Genomic DNA, 11,942 nt, shown 5'->3' on the forward strand with positions numbered 1-11,942 from the left:
CCTAAGGAGATGCCAGGGTACATGATGGCGGGAAGTCATTGCCATATCCAGCCCGGCGTTACCAGGAGCACATAGTCACTCACCCTCTTTGTGAGGTAACTGGTTGTCATAACAACAGGCGGCCATAGCATCTGAAGGAAATTGAATGTTAAAGAGAAATTTTCTTCATGTTTTACACAATATTTGGGGGGGAGAGGCAGTAGTCGTTACTGCTGTGAGACGTTTGTGTTACAGATGAGGTCTGTGTGTGGTGCCCGTACATTTCACACCTCAGTGACAGGCGGATGAGAAGGAAGCCGGCTGCCAACTGTAGAGAGCGAGCGCCAGGCCCGACCGCGGCTCTGAGTGTTTGCTCTGGGAGTCCAGGCTTTTCATGCTGAGATAAAGCCGTCAATCCTGAGCTCACAAAATGTTACATCTGAAAAAGAAAACCTATCCCCTTACACAGAACAAAGGCCACCATGTTATTTGCATGAACCAATAAACAGAATAAAACAGTTTATGGATTTCCTCACGGAAAATTGTAGATCGGGGAATGAAGCCATAGGGCTTTGATGAAAACCAGAAATAAGCATTTGTAGGACCAGTGGCAAACTAAGTTTCTTGAGGTTCACCACATGACATTAACTAACCATCAATGATATGTGATATGAGAGAACATGGCAGCACCAGCGTCACATCTAAAAATCCCTCCTCAGGTGGCAGATCACCGGTAGTACAGACTTACCACAACAATGGCAAGTCTGAACTACCAAAAAATTCAATTAAATTTGCGTCTTAAAGACACCGAGTGCCACTTTCTCGGGTGACACAGGAGTTCAATGACGCCACCTGCTTCAGCAAAAACAGAAATTGGCCCCAGGTTTCAGTAGGCCCCTGGGCTACAGAGCCTCTGGGGGCCCCTTTGCAGTGAACTCACATGGCGGCTTTAAACATTAAGAAACTAGAACAGTCTCCTGTTTCCTAAAATATTCCCTAGGTTATCAGAGCAAACAGCCCTCTCATGGTTACTTTATATAAGCCCCACCCTTCACACCCTATGGATTCATTAGATACAACCCCCCTCAACCGCATTGATTTCTTGTGTACAGCCTTATGTGGGCCCCCAAGCAACTCTGAGCCCAGGTATGCCCAGTGCTGTTGACGGCCCTGAGCTGATAGGAAGAAGGATTGGATCACAGGAAGGTAAGTAGTGGGGGAGCAGTATGCTGTATTATTATAGGAAATGCTGTGTAATAATTCATTGGAACACCATAAAATATTATTTTTTTTCAGGAATTTATGTGCTGTATCTATTTTAAGTTAGGCTGTAAAAATTATGATGATTTAGGAGAGATCACAGTGATTCTCTTAAATATGCTAGGAGCACAGTGCTGTTAGTTATATTGTGAGGGGTTTATATATTATTTAGTAGCACAGTGTGGGACACAGCTGTTATCCAGGGGAGACTATACATTAAGTTCCTCTGTTCTGTTCTTGGGCACAGTGCAGTGAAACTGTACAAATAACCAAATATGTACTGATAAGTTACATCCAGAAGTTGTAGTAACGTTCTGTACCTGATGGAGCACAGATGTCACCTGTGATTTGATAGATCTGTCAGAAATTCCTGATGGCAGTTCTGCCCATAACACATAGTTTTAGTAAATTTGTCCCAACAAAGGAGCATAATAGTTTCTAGAGCTGCCTTATGTGAAGCTCATATGTATATGCAACCTATGGGACCTATTTTTGTGGCCCTAAAAATCATAGTATGTACAAATACTTGCCGATTAAGAAGCTACCACTCAATGGCCTACCACTCAATGGCCTGTTAAGGGGGCACTGTGTTGTTGGCATTGGTGGGAGTTAGTACCATTTGTCATCCTTTGATAGCTTCAGCCTTTTCCTGTTCTCACAATGCTGCACTCTGCATATATACACAAATCCCCCTCTCTTTCTAATGAGGCCTCTCCTGCTACAGCTCATCCTAATAATCAGATCTCAGACATGTAAAGAATGATCTATGGATGGTCTGCACACAGTACAGAAGTAAGTAACAGGACTGCTGAATCACTTGATGAGCATTCAGGGATAATCCACAAGGCAGTAAAGGCACATGGCCAATTTATGTAAAACAGTGGCCAACCCCTTTAATCTAGTTATAGCGTATGAAGAATATATTTTCAATATGCCATAACCATCTCACATTAGACCACTCATAATGTTAGAATATTTCTAAGAATATTTGATGGTCACAGCCCGTACCTTTGGCGGCTTCCCAGGATCTGTGTGGGTGAGTGACACGGCTGATTAGTACATTGTTCTCGTTTTATGCTTGGCAGGATTCTCTCATCACAGTTGAGCTTTGTTTGCATTGCACAACATACGGTAATGGATCTTCAACCAAGGTAATGCTGCTTTTCCCTGGCATCTTCACTTACCCTCTTCCTGTGAGAATGTGCATCAATTAGTAATACAAGTGTTCTCTTAGTATGGATCCTACAAATAGTCAGCCGGCTTCATGAGAACATTAGTGATCTTTGTGACTGACTTTTGTATCACCCAACTGGGCTCCAAAAAAATGATGGGGACAAATGTAAACATTGACCTGTAGATCTTATTCATGGGGGGCAGCCGTACAATTCAGATTTCTTCATATACACCAGATTAAAGGGGTTGGTCACTCTTTCACATAAATTGCCAGTGTGCCTTTATTGCCTGGTCGACAATCCTTCAAAATTTATTGAGTAATTCAGCAGCCCTACTACTTCTGTCTTGTGTGCAGACCATTCGGCTTCTTTGTTTACATGTCTGAACACTGATGAATAGGAGGAGCTGCAGCAGGAAAGTTATGACTCTTCTTGCCTGGTGGATAAACCCGGAATATTCATCAAATGTTTCAGCAGTCTTACTACTTACTCCTGTGCTGTGTGTAGGATTAAATTGGCTCCAAACAAGTGCTGTCCACAGGGCATGGCGCTGCAAAATGGAACGAAAGCCTTCCTTATTCAAAATCCCTTTGACCTTGTACAAATCTCCCACTTTCCTCCCAGACCATGACATGACCTCCACCATGAGGACAGATGGCGTCAGGTATCTTCCCGCATCTTTCCAGTTGTTCTGCGTGTCACAAATGTTCTTCTGTCTGATCCTCCAACTTTGATTTGTCTGTGTATAACACTTTTCTTCAATCTTCCTCTGTCCAATATCTGTGATCTTTTGCCCATATCAATCTTTTCCTTTTATTAGCCAGTCTCAGTCTATGGCTTATTCTTTGTCTCTCTGCCCTGAAGGCCATTATCTTGGAGTCACCTCTTAACTGCAGAGGGTGACACTGGCATTTGGTGGGTGCTATTTAATGAAGCTGCTAGTTGAGGACCTGTGAGGTGTCAGTTTCTCAAACTAGAAGCTGTAATGTACCTGTCTTGAGGCTTAGTTGTGCAGCAGGGCCTCCCACCTGGTTAGAGCCTGTTTGTGTTCTCCTCTGATGGGAGTAGCACAAACCGTAGGAAATCTTCAGTTTCTTGTCAATTTGTCGCTTGGAATGCCCTTAATTTTTAAGAACAAGAATAGACTGTTGAGTTTGACATGTTGAGTTTTTTCTGGCCATTGAGAGAGTATCGTAGAACAAATAAATGTGATGCTCTAGATTCTCAACCAGCTCAAAGGTAGGTCAGTTTTATAGCTTCTCTAATCAGCCAAACTGTTTTCAGCTGTGCTAGCATACTTGAACAAGGGTTTTCAACGTTTTTTTTTTAAAACATCCATTAGCCTTCTAACGCAGGTAGCAAACACAATTTCTCATTAAACCACTGGAGTGATGGGTGTTAGAAATGGATGTTTGCATCTAGAATAGTCATTTGCCACATTAACAATGTATAGACTGTATTTATAATTCAATTAATGTTAACTTCATTGAAAGAAAATGTGATTTTCTTTCATAAAATAAGGACATTTCAAAGTGACCCCAAACTTTTGACCGGTAGTGTACATGACTTGTCTAAAGAAGGAGAGTTATTGAAAAGTCAAACCTGAAATGTACGATCCAAGACTCAATTTTCCATTTTGCTAAATTTTATCAAATAAGTCTAGTGATGAAGGCTCCCACTACATGTTCATCCATGCCCACCCTATGGTTTGCATTTATCTTCAGCTGGAAAGTTTTGATCACCCAGTGAGGATACAGGTGGCATCCAATGCGTGGAAAATTGTTAAAAAATAAAATGGCTACCAACCAAAAACTGCTAAAACACGTCTTAAACGACCTCCACTGTATGCCATGTGGTTGGCACATGCCAAGGGTTCATCGCCTTGATGTATGGGAGTAATTCTAGAACATTGCCCTGTACGCGTCTTGTCTTTCTATAGATTTTTGAGACGTGCCTATTTGCAGGTTTTGTTATTGAAACGTAATACCTTCTCACGCTGCGGTGATCATTGCTAGAAACATAGCTTTTCCCTTACGGTAAGCCTGGTCTTCTGTCAGTTTCCCCACATACAGCTTGGCACATGTCATGTGAAGTGACAGAAGTAACGGGTATTTCTGTCCTGCTGGGAAATGAGGCCTGTGAATAAATAAACACTTGGTGGTGGGGACTTGTAATTCATCTGTATCATAGTTACCCTCTCAGGAAACACAACAGCCATTCTGGCCCTGTCACCCACATCATAACAGTGAGGAGATCTCCAGTGGAGCATGTAGCTTGCACTCCACACTTTTCCCATTGTTCTTCATGGCCCGGTCGCCAGCGATGGAGGCGTAATGTGGTGGCGGATCCTCTGGCAGTATTTGTAGATGTTACACTTTCTTTGGCTATTGATAAATGATAAAAGCCCTTTATTCTTCTATTAAGTACCAAGCTAAGTGATGGCACTCTAACCTATTACCACTGTTTGATTTCCTCCATACGTTTATTTAACACTTTCCCTATTGTTGTATAGATGCCGTTACCTGTCTGTACTCTGTCACTGAATTTTCCCCCACTAAACTACCAGACAGGTAGAGTATGAAATGTCCTTTCTAGAATTCCCTCTTTTATGTGATGTCATACATACTCACCTATAAAAAAAAAAATCTCCTTTAGAATGAGATTTTGCCTGAGATGAGTCAAGTTTAGAGAATGCAGGAGGAGTTTTAATGTTGACGCTCCGTCTTCTGTAGTACCTAGAAACATGCTGTTGGTCTCTTATCTCTTGGAACTGGATCTATGTATTTCACTGCCTGTGTCTCTAGTTCTGTAGCTCACTGAACCCCAAGTGATCTAAAAGATGAGATTTTTATCTTTCATATGACACCAGCAGTGTGTTTTTAGGTAATACAGATCAGAAGATAGGGGCATCTGCAGTGACCCTCCCCCTGAAGCCGTCAAACTATGACTCTTCTCTGCTTATTATCACATGACCTTACAGGGGATTGGTAAATGGGCAAAATGTCACATAAAAGAGAACGTTCTAGAAAGGGCATTCCATATCTGAGGGGCCTGCTAGTTTAATGGTAAAATCCAGTGACAGTGTCCCTTTAACATGTTTTTTCGAGAGATTTCACATTGTCTTGTCTCAGACAATCTTCTTAGTGACAACGATTATGGGTCCAAACTGGGTCCCATGTAATTGGCTTGAAGACATGATTGCACTGAATGGGGCTCATTTACTATGGGTCCGCGGACCACACTATCATCGGATATTCCAACGATTTCCGTTTTGGGACGCATTTAGCAGGGGTTTTTGGTGCATGCGATCGGATTGTGTCGCAATCACGCCGACTTTCATGCAGCACAAATCGGGGGCGGGCCGTAGGACGATCCGATTTATTTTGGACAAACCGCAGGACTTAACTTTAAATTTGTGTCACAAGATCAAGCACTTGATGGAAAAGGTGAACTCCGGCGGACCTGATCGGGGAAGCGACACATGCAGGATATTGGGGGCACGCTCGTAGTGAATCACTGCAGCTGTGCATTATCGTCGGGGTACGCACCTCAGGGATTGCGCAGGGACGGGTAAGTAAATCTGCCCCAATTTGTTTGCAGCATTTATTTGCTTCCTGGATGTAAAATTAAGTAACTTTCTCTAAATTTCTGTAATTTCCTCTAATTATGTCTCTGTAGAATCTGGGTAACACCTTCACTTAGCTGGTTATCCTGCTGCTTCTGGTTACCTCAAGGCTGAAATAAATAAATAAAGATACATTGGATTAAGAAACTCACTACACACTTTTCTTAAACTAAAGGAAACATCTAGTTCATGAAAAATATATAATTTTGCCATGGTATGCATAGCTTTTCTTCCAAAGGCCCTTGACAGTAGAGTAACTAGAAGCTGATGGACCCCAGTGCAAAGTCTGTGCCAGGCCCCCGACTATAATGTATGTTTTATAGTACTATTCTTCTCATATTGGAAAGTGACATCTTATGGGCCCCCTAAACCTCCTGGGCCCGGTTGCGATCGCATTCTCTGCACCCCCTCAAGTTACACCCCTTGTCCTTGATGTACTATTACGTCAAGGTGTATTAAGGGGTTAAAGGCATTGTAAACCCCAAAGTAAAAACTAACTCAATGTCAGCGTGTCACCTAAGAAAGCAATCCTTTTACTGCTGTGTGGCTGGGACATCGGAGATTCACACCTTGTCACTCACAAATGACTCTGCTGCCTGCATACCATAGATGAAGGTAATGATGAGCCGGAGGCTAGCCCGGATAGCCCTGTCATGGACGCACACAGTCCCAAATATTCCCATACTGTGATGACATTGAGCTGTATTTCAGTAAGTACAGCTGGAAGCACTGTCATCTTTAACAGCCGCGGACTATAACTCCCAACATATTTGTGCAATGTCACTTCACACCAGGATTCATGTTGGCACGTGTCCTTTCCATATCTCGTGAAGACTCCGGAACACATTCGTCCACATGGTGTTGATTAAATTTTCCATAGAGAAATAATTGGTACTATAGACTGGTCTGTGATTTTGGGGCATATACAATTTGGGGGCACACAGAGACTATAAGGGTCAAAGTAGCATGGGGTATGACCAGAGGTGTAACTTAAGGGATACAGAGGATGCCGCCACAACCGGGCCCAGGAGGCTTAGGGGGCCCATAAGGTGTCACTTTCCAATATGAAAAGACTAGTGCCATAAAGCATACATTATAGTTGGAGGCCTGGCCCATCAGTTTCAAGATACACGACTGGGAAAAATCAATTACAGTCCAGCTTTCATTTATCCGAGTATCTTATTAAAGCTGTACTGTCATTGGTTGCCACAGTTACGATGATATCACAACTACTGCGGAATGTGGGCATTTACCAGTTGGTGCCATCTTGTGCCAGTTAGGTGAGACATCTTGAAGGGGACAAGTGCAGGTGTGTACAGGCAGTCCCCGAGTTATGTACAAGATGGGGGTCCATAGGTTTGTTCTTAAGTTGAATTTGTATGTAAGTCGAAACTGTATATTTTATAATTGTCTATCCAGACAAAAAAAAATTTGTGTCCCTGTGAAAATTGGAGTTTCAAACTGCTGTAATTGGACAAAGGATTATCAATAAAGCTTCATTAGAGACACCTTACAGCTGATCATTGCAGTTTTGGACTATAGTAAAGCTTTCAGAGAGCTTCATAAGAGGTCACAGTGGGCAGAGGGGTCCGTCTGTAACTAGGGGTCATCTGTAAGTCGGGTGTCCTTAAGTAGGGGATTGCCTGTATAGCCCTTCACTCACTGCTAATGTCACATTCACACACTGGGGCTCATTTACTTACCCGTTGGCTGGAGTTCACAGAAAGTGCATTGTCCGTGTATAATGCACTGTTTCATGATTCACTAAGATCGTGCACCCGATATCCTGCAGGTGTCACTTCCCCGCTCAGGTCCGCCGGAGTTCACCTTCTTCTTCCTGGTGCATGTAAGTGCATTGTCTTGCGAGACAATTTGAAAGTTAAATGCGCTCAGTCCGAAACGTCCTTTGTGTTAGATTAGAGCCAGTGCAGCTCCGCCACAATCCGATCGTGTGCGACACAATTCCAGCACAGACACCTGTTAAATACCCCTCCAAGCCGTGCAATCTCTGAAAAAGGCGAACAGACTGACAAAAGTGAGTAACGTGACCCTTACTAAATGAGCACCACTGTGTAGCTGTGGCATAAATATGGCCCAGGAGATTCCCTCTCTCCTGATTGCCCCTTAATGTCGTCCCCTCAGTTAGTCCGAGGGAAATTGGGAATTTGCAGGTATTCTTAAAGGGGTTGTCTGGGTGTTTAAAAATGCCTGGCACCTACCTCCTGCCACCGCACCGAGTATCAGGTACGATGGCCGGAAGTTGCCGCATCTGTATACAAAGAGGATCACGGCACAGATGGATCCCGGCGCAGGACAATGGGATCACTGGAGAAGGGGAATATAAGTTTTTGGTTTTTTACAGTAAGTGTAAGAGAAGTGGATACTGAAATATTTATTTAAACATTAGCATGAAAATAATAAAAGAATGTGAAACACTCTCTTGTTTGTTAATTCTTTGTTGAAATTTAATAAACCAATACCAAAATATCTAAAAAATTTACTTTGCTTTGTTCAGTTTATGTAGATTTATAGCTGCACACTGCAGTTTACTTACAGGGGTATAAGGATCGTGGTCGCCGGGGCTGCAAATGCATCGAGGCCTGGGGATGGAAGTGCCCGCATCTGCCGTCCAGAAGATGACACACTGCGGGTCCATGAGAGGGAAATATAATCAATTGTATGCATGTAAAAGGCTGCTGAGCATTTCATTAGTTAGGGAAGGTTGCTGGACACTTCAGTAGTGAGGGGAGGCTGCTGGACACTTCAGTAGTGAGGGGAGGCTGCTGGACACTTCAGTAGTGAGGGGAGGCTGCTGGACACTTCAGTAGTGAGGGGAAGCTGCTGGACACTTCTGTAGTGAGGGGAAGCTGCTGGACACTTCAGTAGTGAGGGGAAGCTGCTGGACACTTCAGTAGTGAGGGGAAGCTGCTGGACACTTCAGTAGTGAGGGGAAGCTGCTGGACACTTCAGAAGTGAGGGGAAGCTGCTGAACACTTCTGTAGTGAGGGGAAGCTGCTGGACACTTCTGTAGTGAGGGGAAGCTGCTGGACACTTCAGAAGTGAGGGGAAGCTGCTGGACACTTCAGTAGTGAGGGGCGGCTGCTGGACATTCCATTAGTGAGGGGAGGCGGCTGCTACACATTTTGTGGAGGTGAGTGGTGGTTGGCAGCTGCTTGAGTTGATGGAGCAGGCACAGAGGCATTTGTCCAGCGCCTGCTCTGCAAAAGATTCTGGGGGGCAGATCCAGGTGGAGTGATGGCCCCCGCTGCCGTACCTGAGTCAGCAGAGCACAGGAGCTCTCAGCTCCTGTACTTCGCTGCTCAATACCAATCACACAGGCCACAAGCCCCCGGCGCAGGCGGCGTTTTATGCCGGGTCCAAGGCCTATGGCTGGAACTGACCCGGCACAGGCTGATGTAATTATACATTGCCTTCACTGTAGCTATGAAGAAGGTGTCAGGAGCAAGGTGAGTATGTTTTTTTTATATCGGCATGGGGGCATCACTGTGACTACAGCGGGAAGGGGGCAGCACTGGCTACTTAGGGGCAGCATTTGCTACTTTGGGGCAGCATTGTCTACTGAAGGGCAGAACTGGCAACTTGAGGACAGCAATGGCTACTAGGGCGGCAGCACTGGCTACTTGGGGGCAGGACGAGCTTCTAAGAACAGCATTGGCTATTGGGGGCAATACTGGCTACTAAGAACAGCATTTGCTACTTGGGGGCAGCACTGGGTACTGAGTGTAGCACTGGCTACTTTGGGGCATGTGCCATAAATCTAGGTGTAACACCCCCAACCTCACCAGATGCACTACGCATGCGCCGGTGGTTCATCTTAGTAGGAAGTTGAGGACAATATTCCTAACTTTACTGTACATCCTCTGGATCTTGGGGTCACTTTGTAGTAAGTTAGTACAGCTCTAAACCCATCAGATGCACTCGCATGCGCTGGAGGCTCAGATGCATCATTCTCAGTTGACCAATGTTAAAAAATGGACCCAGAGCCCTCTACCAACCTCACTCCAACCATTTCTTTGCCCAAGAGCTTACATTCCTATGCTGTGCTATGAGCATACACGTATACCCTGCCTGTTATGGACGGGTTTTAACATTCTTAATCTTCTAATTTGCTCTAAGACAAACAATATGACTTTTTTTTTGTGTAGCTTAAATCTGTTTTAACCTTTTCATGGGTCACCTAATGAGCCGCGGAATGACAGCGCTCTCAAGGCAAGTCATGGTGGAATGGAAATGACAGCAGTTTATGGAGTATTAATCCGCTTAGCGTAAGAAATAGTCAAACAATGTGCAAATCTCAAGTTCAGAGCAGAAGCATGTGAAACGCGTCCTCTTCTCCTCCTCTAGTGAACCATTTAACATGTTAGAGACATGAGGTCATGCGGGAGGACCTGAGCTATGTGCTTTACCACAGAGGAGAAACTTGACAGTAGTATCTAGCCTGAAAGGGCAATTATCACTTTGACCCTATAATTTAGTAAAAGTGATGTGAGGTAATGCGCTTTAAGGCACGATAATTGGTGCTATCCATTACTGTACCTTAGGCTCCTGTGTAATAGATATACCTCATCACTTCACATAATGTAGAACTAATAGCCAGGTAATCGCTAGAACACCCTCCCAGCTCTGGACACATCACATCCATGTACAACCATCTATATGGCAGTATTATTCACTGTGGTGCTATTACTATTTATATGGCAGTATTATGCAGTGATCCACATGGCGGTATTATTCATGGATCAGATGACCCCAAAGATAAAAGTCTAAGGGGGTCAGATCTGGAGACCTTGGTGGCCATTCAACTGGCACACGATGACCAATTCACCATACTACAGTATGGCAGTATATGGGGATTTAAAGGGGTTAAAACGAGACAGCCTCAGGTCTCCGGAAGACCCGAGGCTGTCATGGTGTTGACGTCACGGGGAGCGACGATTCTTGGCAAGATGGCGGCAATATGCAGCAAAGACTTACCGGCTATGGAGAGGGCTCAGCCCGTGAGCCCTTTCCATGCACCTGCACCCGTCATGTGACAAAATACTACGTCACATGTCGGTAAGGGGTTAAGGCAATATTACGCACTGATCTATGTGGCGGCATTGTACAACTTAAAGGGGTATTCCGGGAATATGAATGTCTGACACAAAAACCCATGATGCTATAAATAAACGAATATAACAAAACTCAATGTCATTGGTCACAAAATGGATCTTAAATAGTTTAATTTTATGATTCACAAAATGTTATGGCCTCTCTAGAGGAGGCGGAGTTATCACGAAGATGGCCGCCACTGGAAACTACTAGTCCCATTAACCTTTAGTTCTGAGTAACTCCTCCTCCCTCTTATACTCAATCTCAGTGATAATGTAACAGACGGTCCTGCTGTTACCATAGTAATGATGCGTAACTGCCATCACTGAACATTACCTCACTGAGATGACATCTCACCATAACACTGACTATACTGCATGCACTGCAACCAACCGACTACAGCCAAACATAGTGGTGATCACATGACCTGCCCAGGCAGGTGCAGAACATATGATGTGGACATGTGACCAGCGGCCATCTTCTGTCCTATGTCTGCTGCCCACAGAGGAAATCAACGGACTGATTAGGGCCAGTAGCATTTTAAAGGAAACCTACCACCACGGATCTACCTATTAAGATAGATCCGGTGGCAGGTTCCTCTCATGTAGAGTTGTATAGCCCTTTTAGGGCTAATTCTTTGGTGCCCATAACTTTTGTAAATTTTAATTCACACAATATTTAAATTTTCTAAAGAGGCTACTGGGGCTTGGAGTAGCCGGAGCTGAGGCTACACGGCGCTGCTTCTCCACGCCCAAGTAGCCTTTTGTGTTCCGCCTACCCTGACATCTTCACTT

At 44.3% G+C, this 11,942-nt stretch overlaps 1 long non-coding RNA gene across 1 annotated transcript; it reads right to left on the reverse strand.

Moving 5' to 3' along the window:
- Positions 1-6,013: 6,013 nt before the first annotated feature.
- On the reverse strand, positions 6,014-11,550 carry LOC140125734 (uncharacterized). The gene is made up of 3 exons (XR_011854717.1): positions 11,485-11,550; positions 8,591-8,680; positions 6,014-6,146 (listed from the first exon to the last, which is right to left on the reverse strand). It is a non-coding gene; the product is annotated as an uncharacterized lncRNA (long non-coding RNA).
- Positions 11,551-11,942: the final 392 nt, after the last annotated feature.

This window comes from Engystomops pustulosus, chromosome 4 (assembly GCF_040894005.1).
Source record: "Engystomops pustulosus chromosome 4, aEngPut4.maternal, whole genome shotgun sequence".
NCBI lineage: Eukaryota > Metazoa > Chordata > Amphibia > Anura > Leptodactylidae > Engystomops > Engystomops pustulosus.